Source organism: Symphodus melops (assembly GCF_947650265.1).
Source record: "Symphodus melops genome assembly, chromosome: 4".
NCBI classification, from domain to species: Eukaryota; Metazoa; Chordata; class Actinopteri; order Labriformes; family Labridae; genus Symphodus; species Symphodus melops.
The window spans coordinates 3,420,817-3,437,098 of NC_136694.1; the positions used below are offsets into that span (position 1 = coordinate 3,420,817).

A 16,282-nucleotide genomic window follows, 5' to 3' on the forward strand; every position below is an offset into this window, starting at 1 on the left:
CGGCGAGCTTTCTTTTATTTGCTGAACAGTTGTCGTTGCAGCAGGGTGCGAGACTCCCTAAAGACCCTTTATTTCAGAAGAGTGAGCACAGCTTTGTCAGACACAACAGAAAACATGTCACGCAAAGAAAGTGGCCGTCACATCAGAGCGCTTTGTCTTTCACTTAAGACTGCTCTGCATTATAAAAAAGAAAAAACCATGAATTCAAGATTCTAGCCGACATGTGATCTGATTGTTTCTGTCAGAAAACAAGAGCAGCTGCATATTTACAACAAGTACAAATCTCAATATATCTTTAACGTCACAAACAGAAACATCCTTCTGGTTTGAAGTTCTTTTCAGGTGAATCAAAGGAGAAACGGACGTCGACGAGCCGCCTTTACTGCGACGGTGACTCACCACGACCTCGGCTGGCTTAAATAGAAGCTAGCTAGAAATGAAGGATCTTTTTTGGACAGCCACGTGAAGCAGGAAACACCTGTGGACTTCTCAGCTGCTCTGATCTAGTCTGTGATGATTTCATGCAGCTGCTCAATTATTGAGCTAAGCAGCGAGCAGAGTAGCGTTATAGCCTATAATATACTCAATCACATGACATCACAGCTGCTTGGCTGGAGGTCACTGTTTCTCTTCGCTCTTTCACATAATCAGGCTGTTGTTGTTCCCGGTGTCTAATGTTTAAAATCTGGCCCGGTGCAGACCGAGTCTGGAAATTGAGAGGTGCGTGATCACTTCCTGAGCACTGCCCAGGCGCCATTAAGTCAGGAGCAGAACCCTCCACCAGCTCAGGAGCGCTCGCCGTGTGCAGCCGCCTCACTCTGACACCTCTCCATTAGTCCACAGGATCCTGTTTGTGCATGTGTGTGTATTTCAGCCTGGGTGTGTGTGTGTGTGTGTGTGTCAAAATGGAATTTCCTCTTGCAGGATCAATAAAGTATATCTTCTTCTTCTTCTTCTTAAATGACCCAGTACGCTCTGCAAAATGAGTGAGAAACATCCAGCTGCATACACTTAAATGACTGTTTTTCTGTATTTGTTTAATTTACTCTTAATTTTGCCTGCTAATGGGCACAAAAAAATAATGGTGCAGACACAGCTCGCATTGAACCGCCATAAGCCCGTAAACGTCAGCAGCTGCCAGAAGAAGAGTGTGAAGGCACCTCTGCTCGTTTCAAATGAAAGCCCTTCAGTCCCTCAAACCTCTCATTTGCTGAATGCACAATGAACAGTCAGTCATCACACAGCTGAAAATACTCACCATAATGTGACTTAACTTCGACCCAGAACACTGCAACAACCACAAAATCCTAACAACTTGCCCATGCAACAAGCAGCGCAAACACTGACGTTATTGTGTTGGCCGTGGAGCCGCAGCTATAACCGGCTGCTTCCCTCCGGGACGCCAAGTCCTGCTCTTTTCAAACACAGATAAATTTTCAGGACCTTTTGAAATTTTTACACTCCCTATTGTCTCGTGTAACAGAAATAATTTAAGGCCGCGTTGGTTCTGGCTCACCTTTTAACAGCGTGCGGCGCGGTGCAGGTTTTTACTGTATATTCCCAGCAGGAGGTGAGGCTGAGAGCTGAGGAGAAAATGTTCCCTTCGTGTGCATTTAACTCTGGATGCCGAGAGTTACTGCAGAGATGCTGAACTATTTATGGTGAGGGAGTGAAAGAGGCATTCTTGTACCTGTACTTTAATAACTCAAGACTTGTGTGCAGAGCTGGAGTTGTGATAAGTCACTCTGAGATGAGCTGCTATTCATTATTCACTTGTTTTACCATTTACAGTTGACAGATGTGCAATACGTGATTTTTACAACAGTGCAAGTCAGGAAAAGTCATTTCTAATAGATTAATACATTGAAAGAAGGATATTATGGTCTAGCAGTAGGTATGCAGTGATATCACTATGGGAAGCTGTGCTGAGACCACAGACAGCTTTGGTTTTTAAAGGCGGTCGACATGTTGGAAACGCTGTCAGCCTGACTCCAGACAATGAGCTCCTGACGTGTGGCTTCTCTTCGCCAGCCTTTCACTCAGTTCGGACTCGTTCCTTATTATGAATAACTCAACTGTGCGAGTGTGTAGACACTTAATGTCAACCCCCTCATCCAAGTGTTGTCACAAACTTTTAAAAAAAGGAGAGCGAACGGCTACACCCGCATCTTACACGGTCTGTAATTCTTTAAAGAATATTCGTCTTTGGCCCGGATGAGTTGGAAGCGAGAAGCCAAATCAGCTGAAGCAGACTTTTCCCGGTCAACCCTTGGGTACAAATTATTATTCTGACCCAGCCAACGAATGAACAGTTCAAGTCCTTGTTTGAAGAATCACAAGAATCTAACCCTAACTCCTGAAAACCAGCTCATTATAACGTTTTCTGCAAACATTGTGAGGGAGCTGATGTTCGAAGACGGCAGGATATAATCAGGAGAATTCAGCTCGTTTATTCCCTGCAGTCGGTGCATGACCATGGACTGTATACACCGACCTGCTACAAACTACTTGCACATGATTACACTGCAGGATTATGTTTTTTCTGTTTGTTCTTCTTTTACTGTGAATCAGTTAACCTACAAAAAGCCTTGCTATGAAGACATTCTGTTGTGGTGCAGCAGACTTTTAAACACTCGTGTCCAGGAGGGATCGCCTCCCGCTGTGAGGTGTGAAGGTGTGAAGTGTCAACGACCATATCACCAGGATTTCTCTAGAAATTGTCTGAACATTATAAAGAGTGCACGTGTCAAAACTGCTGAAAAAAGTTGGCGTGTTTATCTGCTTCTGCTCTTTTGTGCTTGCCCGGCTTTCCTCTCTCCTTGATGCATCCAAAATACGTGTTGTTTTGATCTTAATGCGAAACAAAATTCTGGAGCAACCCTCCCCCCTGCAGCGTGCTCGCTCCTCTCTCTCTCCAGGCGCCAACCCTCGCCTGCACCACATGAGAATTTCTCCAAAATGTGAGACATGCTGAAGACGCACTGAAGCCTCCTGTATGTCTGACTCTCCTGACAGCGTCCTGATTTAACAGAGAAAACCGTTACTGGAGTTAGTGACGGACGTGTGTTGAAGGACGGCTGATGAAGAGGAGGCGTGTCTCTTCCCCTCCCTCCATCCCTCTGCACCCCTGCAGCCTAATCACCAGACTAACCCCTGAATCTGTTAGCACTTCATTGTGAAGCACCTGCTTGTAAAACAGGCAGAGGTGAAAGAAAGTCACGGCGATCATATCTCTGCACGTCTCTACACACACTGTCAGCCGGGATGTAAACATTCATGCAGTCTTGATTCCTGCAGGAATGTGCACAGCTCTTATCTGTGTCCTTTTTTTTTTTAATCCACCTCTCTTTTCCGTGAAGTTCCTCTTGTTGTCAGCTCTGTCGGACCAGCATGCTTTGCTCCACACAGCAGTGGCTTCGTACTGGCACACTCACAGAGGGTGGCCGAAAACCACGATGGCAAGCCCATCTTTCAGGGTGGTCTAAAGCCAGAGCGGGTTGTTGTGAGGGCTTACTCATAGCTTCAGACAGTGTCATGGTTCTTAAGATTATATTACACTGAACGGGAGCTCGCTGTACTGTCATGGTTTTGTGTTATATTGTGTGACAAACTGTGGCCTTCCTTTCTCTCTCTGCTCTCGAGGCTTCTGCTAACGATGTGAACGAACACGGATACTTAAAATTCACCCACACATTAACACTCCAGATACACACAGTCTACCCTCCCCCCATGACGTATCCTGAAATATGGAGTACATTTGCATTGTAAGCAGCTCATAAAAACAAAAAAAAAATCTTGCTGCTGGACTGGAGTTTCTCCTCCTCGCAGCCTGGAGCTCTGAAGCACCGTCACGCTCACCTCCAAGAGGAATCCACGGCATTTAACAGAGCCTGGTGAAGAGAGGTGGCCGAGAGTGGAAGTGGACTGGAATGCATTTAGGGGGAAGGAGATTATCCTCGTGTGACCTCGGCGGGTGTTTGCCGGACTACGAGTTGCACCAAACAGAAAACAGAATAGTACTGTTATATTTAGCTGAGAGCCTGTCGAAGCAATCTGACTCCTCTCCTCGAGCTGGGGAGTCGCCCCCTTGTGGACATTCATAGAGTGCAGGTTTATGGCACTTCAGCATTAGCTTTGCTTTTGAAACCAAGAGGCTCCGATCAGTGGTGCACACTTACAGCATTATCACAGCTGTGGGAATGTCGGACTCTCTTTATGGCTTCACGGCTCGTCGATGCTGCAGAGTGGCCGCCTCAACTTTGACGAGACAATAATTTATTTTTTTAATTAAGGTTCTGCCTTTGAGAAGCTCATTCAGGTTTTACTGCACTCTAGACACTTCAGCAGTCTAAGTTTAAAAAAAAAAAAAAAAAAAGAAGAAAAAGCTCCAGCAGCGGTCTTCAAACTTTTTTACAGCCTCATTCTCACCTTTATATGTTATACAACAGCACGGCTCCATAAGCAACACGCCGCCTAATGTTTATGAAGGCAGGCCACACTATGGAAAAGCAGCATTAGGAGCATGGGACGACAAAGAGGCTCTTTGTGTAGGGGGGTGTTTCACACACACACACACACACACACACACACACACACACACACACACACACACACACACACACACACACACACACACACACACACACACACACACACACACACACACACACACACACACACACACACACACACACACACACACACACACACACACACACACACACACACACACACACACACACACACACACACACACACACACACACACACACACACACACACACACACACACACAGAGCATTGAGAGAGGAGCAGACAACACAGCCGCCACACTAACATTTACCCTTCACTCCCTCTGCGCTGCCCTTGTTATTGCCCAGGCAGGCACAGAAAGGAGCCTTTATACATGCCAAACTGTGCGTGTGTGTGTGTGTCTACAGGTTTGCCCTTCCCCTCTATGAGAGCATGCTGTCCATGCTTTGCAAAATCACCGCTGCTGCCCTTCCTTCAAGAACACAGCCGTTAAGATTATCCCCAGGTTAAAAACGCTGCTCAGAAAAAGAGCAGTGTTGCAAGGAAAAGAGGATTAATGTGGTTGTTTTTAGAGACAGAGAGGGTGTATTGTGTTTGCGTGCTCAGAGGTGAGTACCATGTCAGTAGGAAATGAATTTTCCTAATGGTTGTTCAATGTTTCAGGCTTATCCTTCAACCAGCTCTGGTTCGAGCAGCGTCACTCATCGTGTCCAGGAGCTGTAAATGTCCTCTTGTTTTGGTTCTTTCTTCGTCATTTAAACAAACTTAAATCTGTCCCAAATCAGTCCTCGCTGTCTGGTAGACCTCCTTGGTTCCTGTTGAGGACAAAGAAGTGAATCAGTCAAGAGTTCATGTGAAGATGTTTGAGGGTCCTCGACTGTTTATCTCATTATTTCTCTACGAAGCTGCCTGAGTGAAAATGTTTGCTGCCTTTACTCTGGATCAGCTTTGATTCTTCACAGTTGACGTAATACACCCTTTTTGTTTTTTCTTGTTGCATATCGTAGATAGCGATGTGTCTTTGGACATTTTTAAACGTTTTTGCTCATGAATGTAGAGGGAAAGCTCCTGATTCTGAATTATCACCTTCATGGACACCTTGCTCAGTTTACCTGTTGAATGTTAACAGTCAGCTGAGACGAGCTGCACAGATTGTCAGCGCGGCATCTTAATCTGACCCATTACACTTCAAGTCAGTGATGCACGTCATCAGAGAGGAGGCCGAAAAATAAAATGCTTTGCAAAACATCCACTTCATGTTTTTTTTTTTGTTTTTTTTAAATCAATTTGATGTCGTAAAAGTTATTTATTTTATTTTTTTGCTTTCAGGGTAGGTTGTCATGATTTTGTTAAAACTATGGTTATAAAAAAAATCTATGAATTTACCTGTTGATTCCACAGTGGAAGAAATACAAGTCCACGGCTTTACAATGTTGGATAATTTCTTGCTTTTGATGACCAAACTCCTGCACACTGTCTCAGTTGCACCCAAATGTCTTCTTTGTGTATTTTTGAAATGTACTCTCTTTCACTCTCTTTTACTTGCAGCAGCTTTCGGTTTAAATTAGGACTAAAGATCGGACTGAGCTTTGCCTCATTTTAAAACAGGTGGTCTTGATAAGTTGGGCATGCATCATTCAGTGTGCTGCTTGTCTTTCTTAACATCCAGTGCCAAACACTTTTCATACTTCTGAGATGAATCGAGTCGTGGTGGGGATGCTCGTCACTTACCAGTTATTGAAATTATTATATTACATGTAGATGGTGGAAAACAGAAATGCTTCAACGTGAGTGAGGAAAGAGAGAATGTTTGGGAATGAACTCCACTTTTACTCGCTCTCGGAAGCGTCCCCTGGAGATATGCAAGAAGATCAGAGGTAACAATCCTCCAGAAGGCTCATCAAAGAAACAATCCCCCAAACTCTTGCTCTTCCTTCTCGACCCACGACGAGGCTTCTCATGTCTGTCTGTTTGTTTTCATGTATGCCCATGTGGTCACTTCCTCTGTATTGTGTTTGTGCTGCTCGTACAAACACTCCGTGTCTCCCCGGAGAGTTTACCCAGAGGCAAACGCGACTCCTTCCATCCTCCGATCACATCCATCTGTCCCTGTTTGGCTGCGTGGCTCCCCTTCCATTCACAGCTAATTGTAAAAATAACTTGTTTTTGTGCCACAAGCAAAATGTTCAGTCCAGTTGTTTGTCTTTCTCCCCATCCCTCCTGATTTATGGTCACTGTAGAAGCTCTGGGTCACTCAGCTAAGACTTTGTCGTGTTTTTTTTCCCAATGTTTTTAAGAATAGTAAATCCCAGTTTGTCCTAACCAGCAGTTACCGGATGTGGATGTTAGATTAGATGATTAGCTTGGGGGGGTAAGGGTCTAAAATGTAATGATTAACTGATTATTCAAAGGATTTAAAAATAGGACAAGTTCCTATCTGTAGAAAAACCCCCCAACACTTTTCAGTTTCTAGACATCCAACATGTTCAGAAGTTTAAGTCCATAGATAAAGAGTAAGTTGTTTTGATGTCCTGTAGATGGAAAAAAAAAAGTGTTTTAGCAGGACAGCCGGGAGCTTGAAGAGTCTATGAGCATCTTCCAGCTGACAGCCTTTTGTGTCTCCTTCCTTAAATATTAATGCCACAGTGACCGGCTGGAGAGGGAATGATAATAGAGACTCTCGAGTGTCTGCAGATCAATGTCAGCCTACTTCATTGAAGGACCCAAAACATTTTTTCAAAGGGGGGAAACAGGAGACGTTAACAATGAATGTGCAGCCATGGCGTCTTGCTCTGCAGACAGAGGATCATCCCAGATAATTAATAACTTTACTGTCGAGCAACGTTTAAAAAAATTTACCATTAAAATGACAGTTTAATGCTGCCAGAGGAAGTGACCTTTGACACACTCTCATTTTTCCTGTTTTGTTGAAACTCTCTCACACATGCAGTGTGGTATTTGAGGGTTTTTTTAAACTTTTATTTTGCTACTCAAATTGCTGAAAAACCAATTTAGATAATTAGACTGCATTTTAAAATGTTCAGTGACCAGAGTTGCAGACACACCGACGGCCAATTTAGAGTCACCAATTAACCTAACGAGCATGTTAGCAAACGCCACACTGAGAGCCTCCTGTCAGACGAGGATTCAAACCTGCAACCAATCGTTGTGAGACAACAGCGCTAACCACTGCACATAAGGCCTATTTAAAAAAAATTAATAAAAAAAAAATCATCATCCCAAATTTTAACCACAAATACCTGCAGAAAAGGACCAATTATTATCTCACATCCAGACAAGACAAGACGGTCTCTGATGCATGAAGCCTCTTTGGTGTGGAGTCTGTCTTTGTTGCAGCCAGCTTTGATAATGTGTGGTAACGGGCTCTGTGCCGAGTTCTGAGAGAGCTGGCTCTCTGTGGGTGGAGTTCATTAAGCAGTCTTTTTTTTATTATTCTGAGTTGGGCAGTAAATCATCTCATTTGAATATGTGTTTCAGAGAGAGTTTGGCCGGATCATTAAAAAGGAGGTGAGAGACTTTGGATGGGAGTGTCTGCAGATGGAGATCAGCGTGTGCACACTCAGACTTTTAAAGTGGATGTTTCCGTCTTTCTCGCCGTTGCTGGGAAACTTCGAGCGATCACACTTTCTCGATCACACCGCCGGTTAAATTCTCAGAGTCACTACTGTGCCGTCTGTATGAAATCCTGTACTGTAAGGCCAAATAGCCTTAACAAGCTGTCATGGCCTGAGGGCTGTGTGTGTGCGTGTGTGTGTGTGTGTGTGTGTGTGTGTCTGGTCCCTCTCCTGTGACTGCAGTCATGAATATGGAGCAGCTTCTGGCTTTGTTCACTCACTCACACACAGCATCAAGAAGAGGAGAGTGTGCCTTCAGAGCATGTTAGACCGGCTGAATTACAAGCCCTGAACCAGCACTTTATCTGGTGAGGCAGAGAGACACCCGGGCGGAGGTGAGACCCAGCTGGCTGCAGGAGCCGGTGGAGAAGGAAGCACCTCGTGTAGAGGCATTTATGTTGAAACCAGGGTGTGAGTGCTGTGGTTGACAATAGTGAACCATCTGATATGATCAACAAATAATAAAAAAAAAAAGACTAATTTCAAGTCAACCACAATCCAGAATTCACTGGGGATTAATTAAATTCATATGGAAAAAAAGACAAAATAATAGTCAGATGAACACCTAAAAATAAAAAATGACTTTTTGAATATTAGAATATCAGGAGCCCTCCCTGGTCAGATTTACTCCTCGTCCTCTCGGCACGCCAGAGATGTACGTCGCATGCTCTGTACACGCTGCGTCCACGAAATGTTTCACTTCCTCCTTTCAAACAATGTGACATCTCGTGATTTCGTGTTGAAGGTCGAGCTGTTCACACAACGCTCAGAGGATCGTTAACAAAACGGCTCACAGGGAGACAAAGTGTTTCTCCGGTGTTGTTGGTAAAAGTCAAAGATTTAAATCAGGGATGTGGATATTATTTATGCACCGCCATCTCCACTTCGTACAGCGAGCGAACCCTTCATCGTTCCTCGTCCCACTACGCGAGCGACAGAGAGGACAATAGAAACAGGAAAGTTAGGACGCTCCATACAGGAAAATACAGGCTGATTGTGTCGCTGAGACTCGCTCAGGTTGCGTGCTGTTAGGACGGGCTGTAAATAAACAGAATTCCCTCATCAATTCTTTCATGTTTAAAAATCGTGTACTAATACATGATCTCATTTTTATACAAACCTTGCAGGCTGTATAGTGTTCAAACTTTAAAGTTTATGGTAATTATTTCCTTAAAGAAGGTGGATGATTTAGCAGTTTCTTTTTGCCTGAAGTTCGTCTTTGTTCTCTTCTTCTGTTCGAACGATTCTTGTGACTCCATTGACACAAATGTGAATTTGTGAAGAGTCTGTCCGGCTGTCAGCCACTCGCGCTTCCCGCCTCGAGGCCTGAGTTTGCTTCCGACGAGTTGTAGCCTCATTCTGCACACAACAACCTCTCGTCACTTTGTGTGCGTGCAGAAGCCAACGATACCCTGAATGCCTTCGAGGAGAGGCTGTCCAAATGTGTGAGCTCTTATTTGCATTTCCTTTCACATCGTCCCGAGACGACAAAGACACAGAAAAGACAGACTCGCTGAAGAAAGAGGTCAGGACGGCATCAGAAAGCAAGCTGACGTTTGTCGGAGGTTTTATGAGTGGCTATTCTCAAACTCGGTGGCGGTGTGTGTATGAATAGAAACGTGCATCTGGACTCTGGTGACTTGTGAATAATTTAGTAAACATTGTTGTTCTCATACTGAAGCTTCAGTGCATTTTACCCATTAACCATCACAGCTCAGTCAGCATCTGCGTTTCAGAAAGTTCCAACTCTCAGCCCCGCTCAACCATTTTGTCATTCATGTGTGTGCAAACTGACGTGCTGCATTTCCAGCTGTGTGTCCCTCCTCCAGCTGTTTGGAGGCCCAGACTGCCGCGGAGCTGTGCAGCTCAGCGATGAACATTTAATGACGGAGGGAAAAAGCTTTGCGTGTCCTTCTTACTTTCAGAGGAGTTTCTGCGTCCTTTCAGATAAATGTTTGCACAGCGCTGAACGCCACCATCAGCATGAGAAGCTTGATTTCTCTTTGAAGGGATCGCGTCGTGAAAAAACAACAACATGCACCACCCAAAGCACACACACACACACACACACACACACACACACACACACACACACACACACACACACACACACACACACACACACACACACACACACACACACACACACACACACACACACACACACACACACACACACAGACTACTGAGTGACTTTGTGCTGTTTGTATGAGCGTGATCACACCTGATAGCACCGACACACGCTGCAGCTTCTGTCTGCTTCCAGGAGCTGTAAAGTCCTGATGTTTGTCTCAGTGACCTGCAGTGTGTTGGCTTCTTCTGCTTGAAGTGTTTTTAGTCTTTCCTTTTGATCGTGCCTCGTTCGTTAGGTTCTGTGATGTCTGGCTATAAAGATAGAGATAATCCTCAGGAGTCTGAGGAGCTGTGGATTTAAACTCAGTCTATTGAAGGTAAAGTATGATTGTTTCAGATTAATTATTATGAAGTAGAAAACTTGACAAGCTGATTGTTTTTTTTCCACTAATGATGCATTTTAACTCTGAAGGTGGTTCGATGGTTAAACTAACATGCTCATGCTTTGTGTCACAAACACACAGGTGATGTTTTATGTCACGATACAACATCATATACGATGTGATGCAATGTCCGTTACTGTGCTGTCGGGACATTTGATCTGTCTGCCTCCTCAGTAGAAACACATGACTCGTATATTCTGCTGGTACGTCCCTTCTGTACATGCTTGGACTGAGGTGTGACGTCTCATGTTAAGTTGTTCTCTGCAGGTGTTATTTCTGCTCTCTGAAGTTTTGGATGATTGTTTCAATGCGCTGTTTTATTAACAATAAGCCTCCACACATGTGAATTGATCCCCTGATGTGATCATGGAATATCCAGCAAAACATTTCCAACCTAATGTTAACACACAGTAGCAGCTCATGAAACGAGGTCCCAGGTCCTGCAGAGCTCGGTGCAGCTTATAGCAGATAACTGGTCCTAAATGGCTCAGTCTGTGGGATGTTCTTCAGTACAGGAACCCGCTGGGCCCAAAAAGGCCCGGTGGTCACACACACACTTGTGTCCAAAATAGGCTCCGATGTGCTGTGGGCAGGGCTTGAGTTAGTGGGACAGAGCAGACCAGTGTCAAAGGTTGTGTTTGGCTCGTTTGCCTCAGGATTACTGCTCTCCGGCCCAGTGGAGCTCTGATGGAACAGCAGAGCTATTCACTGAAAAGACCCCGACGATTTTCAGTCTGCTGCAGAGTCCTGGTTCATCGCCTCCTGCTGGAGGTCGACTTCCTTCTTATTTCAAAGTTGTGCTCCTTTTTAAAAAAAAAAAAAAAATCAGAGTCCCAAGAAGGTCTGCGCCCCTCTCTTTAATGTTTATCTACCCTGTCCTTAAGGCCCAGTCTGACTTTATCATGGCAGTTAAGCTCCGCCCCTGTCTGATGACCCCCCTCACCTGGTCGCCAGACTCTTGCTGTCTGTGGGACTGAATGTTGTCTTTTAAACCCCCCCCCCCCCCCCGGCCCTCTCAACCGCTCAGACTTGAAAGCAGTTAAACACAGAGTGTGTTTCACGTTGGTAATGAGTGTTTGCATGTCCACTCAGTCTGCTCCGTGTAAATGTCTCCTTTGGACTGTTGCCGTCCACACTGACTGACCTCAACAACAGGGTTTTAAACTTAGATTTGAGGCGCTTGCAACCACACACACGCACACGCACGTCCGCACACACACACTTACTCATACACACACATACCTCTGTGGTGAATGGCATGTAGTAAACACAGGATCACAGATGTGTTGGCTCATATTTTAGGATCAATGAAGTCTGTCCACGTTGCTTTTTGGGGACAATCATACCAAGCTGCTGAAAAAGACGTTTGACATTACTGTATGTTTATCAGGTCTTAGTTTGGTCCACTGTCCTCTCTGCTGTGCTGAGAGTAGATCCACTTTTCTTTTTACTGCACGGAGTAACGGCCAACAACCTCGACTGACATCTGAATTTAAAAACAGATATTCTGATCACAAGTCTTTGTTTAATGTGATGTTTGTTTCTGTCTCTCTACTTCTTTGAGCACAGCTGCTGCTGTTTTTAAATGAGCTGTAGCTCAGTTGGTAGAGTAAGTCGTCTCTTACCTACCCCAACCTGCTCCCGCTGCCTTGTTAGCAGTGTGTGAATGATTAGTCACTTCTGATGGTTACTTTGTGTAGCTACCTTGGTACCGAGCTGATCGGTCATTGGCTGTTTGTCTCACGGAGGGAGGACTTCTGTCTCGACTTGCCTCGTCTTTCTGTTTCAAGGCTCCTGTAGTGAAACGGATTCCCCACAGCTGAACAACACCAGAGGAGAGACATGAGTTATAACTGAACCCTGAAGCATTTCAGCCTCTCCACTCGAGAGCTTTCAGAAGTTATCGCTCGTGCCGCTGTAGATACTTTATGATGTGTTTGCTGCCAGCCGCACCTGTCTGCCTCTGAGTTACGATCCGGATAAAGTCCACCGACTTTAATAGCTTCCTCTCTGGCAGTTGTGACTGTTTATAATGATGGCCCCGATGACCAGATACTTGCACTCATTTATGCCCTTTAACATCTAATTCCACCCGCAGACGCTCCCTCCGTCACGATGTCATGACTCAGCGGACCGTTTGCTCAGCGAGATCCTTCCTGTCTGATTAGCTTTGTTTCTCTTTTGTTTCACTGAATGTTTTGAATCTTCTGCTTCTTTAAAGATGGGGGCTGCTTAGTATGTGCCTTTTTTAGATTTGTATTGTTATTTTATTTCACATTGTGCAGGTGTCTTTTTGTCAATCGATGCCTTTAAATATATGTTTTAGCATCAGCTAGCAACATTATTAATCACAATTTACAACATTGGCCAATAACAAGGCCGAATAACAATTGACACAAAAAAGTGAAGACATTTAAGAATAACATAAAATACATGGCTCCAGTTCAGCCTTTATGAGAGAAACATTAAATCATGGATCCATACATCATTTGAATTAGAAGTCTGCTGTTTTATTTTTTCCGCCAAGTTGCCAAACCTACATGTGAGGCAACTTTGATTTAGCCAATAAATATTGTGTCAAGGCAATGTTTTACTCTGTTCTGCATGAATCACAGGTCTGTGATCTCGGGGAACATTAAGCGTCCACACCCAGACAGAAACTCTGATTCATGACGAGGCTAAAGGAAGTGCAGCACACGTCTGGGCAAAGCTTCTGAGTTCCACCCAAACGTCCTGAAGGTGATCCGGATATCCGTCCTGTCTTGTATCCAGTCTCAACCTCTGTCACCCCAGGACGATTACTTCAGGGCCATAAAGTTTAACAACCATGAGAACTTCCTTTACCCACCCGGCTCCTCTGCATTGACAAGTGTCTTCTGCCCCCACCGCCGCTAAACCACTGACCACTGAAACATGTCCAGAGAAGCCCCCCCCCCCCCCCCCCCCCCCCTGTCATGTCACTGAAACACTTCATTCCTTTAAAGGGCCTCATCAGAGGGACTGTCGTGTCTGAACTTCTAGACGTTTTCCAGAAGAGTGCAGGGTAATGATTGCCCTCCTCCTCCTCTTCCTCCCTCCTCTCCGTGAAGTTCATCAGCCGAGGAGGAATGTGTTCTTTTAGCCGGGCAGCCATTGTTGGGGGTTTCTCTATAAATAACTTCTTGTCAGCCGGCCAGCCGACTGTCCAGGCCGGAGAGAGGGAATTCACCAACTGACACACAGTACAGTAAGCACAGCTGCCGCGTCTGTACAAGACGAGATGAAAAATAAGAAACTGAGAGAGTCAGGATTTGAAAATGAGAGGTGAGCACCTGTCTTGTAAAACATGCTCGTGTGCTGCAGAGAACGTCAGAAAAATTAAAGTGAGAATCTTTTGTAATGTCCACTCTCAGATTTTGATTTGATACCATTATAAGAAATGAAGAAATCTCCCTCTTCTTAAAGAGCAGCTGTGCAGGTTTAATCTGCAGCCCGAACATCTCTGGAAGCGAAGTTTGTCAGCACGCGGTCAGCCGAGTGATCCGGCCGCTCTGAAGATACAACCGAGTTTGTTATTAATAGCTTCTATAAAGAGCTACCTTCAGGGGCAGAGACTCCGTGGCAGAGCAGGACAAATCTTTCAGCACAGCCGCCGTCTGCAGAAGAGGACGATTCATTGCTGGGATTTAAAAGTAATGTGTAAGTTACGCGTCACTAATGTGTAACTAATCAGAGGGAAATGATTACACTTCCTCACAAAGAGAAAAGCACCTCTCACCTGTTATGTTGAGGTTAGAGGTCGGGTTGGTTAGAATAGATGTCCGATTCAAAATGCATGTGGATTCATTGCTCTATTTATGAATGAGAACACACTTCAGGATCATCTTAGAGACTGGCTGAAGATCTTGTTGCTCTGATTGGCATTCTACTGAGGTAAAATAAGAAATAAAGAAGAAAGAAGAAAGAAATAAGAAAAAACAAATCGATTTTTTTTTTTAAGTTTTAAAAATAGATGATAGATTTTAAATCGTACAATAGAATTTTTTATTATGGGGTGCTCTGATGCGTCTGTTCAACATCGGTATCAGCAGCAAAGCGAAGTCAGTGGCCGATGTTTATTGGTATCTAGCACGCCCAACTACTGATTCAGAGAAGAGGTTTTTATTGGGCAGAGGGAGTCGCCTGTTCAACAAACTTTGACTTGTTTTCATTGTCAGACACGAGAGAAAATTACTCTTACACCAAGAGAAGTCATGAAACAAACACAGTACAGGCAATCGGTTAATTTCACACATCGGGGGATCAGCCCTAACTTTCCCACTCGGTCTGTTCGCTCATGGTATCATTTTAACTACTCTGAAAATGCAACAAAATTGGAACTGTTATCTGGAAAATATTCCCTCAAAAAAAGGCGATTTAGGGTAACCATTGGAGCGAAAACCAGGCTAAGGAGGTTTTCCCCATTCTGCATTTTCTGCATGAACACACCCTGAAACAAAGACTACATGTTTTTCGAACGGTGATGAAACATTCAGCAGCTTTAACTAGTTCACTTTCACTTCGGGTGAACTGGGTCAGTTTTGGTTGAATTTTTAAGATTCAACAGTGTTCTGCTCAAATCCCGACAACGAGCTGATCTTAATCTGCTCCAGCTCTCTGGCTCCTCCGTCGTACAGAGTGAAGCAGAGGCTCATGGGAGTTGTTGTTTAATACAAAGCTGTCAAAGAAGGTGATAATAATGTTCCTTACATGCAAGTTAGAGGCTTGTTGTGCTTGATGAAAGTTGACAGTGTTTATTAAAGAAACTTGGTCAACAGCAACTACATCCATGTTTAATTAATAACTTCTATAGACGTAGATTTAGCTTAAGAGCAAACACACACATCACTTATTTAGGTGCTGAGTTGAGAAAAAAAATCACTTATGATGCAAACAAAGACTTGCAACACCATGACTCCCAAAGATTTATTTATTTATTTATTTGCTGTGTGCATTAATGAACGCAACGTTGGGAGCCAGCGCGTTGTGAGTCAGTCAGTGGTCTGGAAACGGCTTTGGGCTGTAGTTGTGTCCAAGTTCTGAGAATCCAGAAGGACAGCAGTGAACATTTGTTTCGTCGGCGTTTCAAAGTCGCTCCTTCTTGTCCACACGGACGCCGTATATCACAGCAGCAACAGTTGTGTCGCGTAGAAACAGGAGGAGGATGTTTCCGCTCAGCGTTTCTGTAATTGAACACCATCACTCTCTCAGCAGCTAAAGCATCCTTTGTTAAAAACACTGTTTGTTGATGTAAAGGCAGTGACTGATTGCAGATGGCTGCGTTCACTCAAAGCCTTGAAGGGTCACATTAATCCACTGTCCTGTGTGTGTGTGTGTGTGTGTGTGTGTCTGTGTGTGCGCATGTATGTGGGCATTTGGGGTGTGTTTATTTGTTAAAGTGTGCAGAGGAGGACTTCTCATTATAGGAATGGGTGTGTGTGTGTGTGTGTGTAAGTTTGTGTGTGTGTGTAAGTTTGTGTGTGTAAGTTTGTGTGTGTGTGTGTGTGTGTGTGTGTGTGTGTGCAAGTTTGTGTGTTTATGCTCACAATCCTGTCACTAATTAGAAACTTGCTTTAATAA

The 16,282-nt window shown here is 44.4% G+C and overlaps 1 protein-coding gene across 1 annotated transcript in view; it reads left to right on the forward strand.

Moving 5' to 3' along the window:
* plxnb1b (plexin b1b) overlaps positions 1-16,282 on the forward strand; it is a 103,640-nt gene that overhangs the window by 41,039 nt on the left and 46,319 nt on the right. The gene's annotated exons all lie outside the window — the stretch shown is intronic.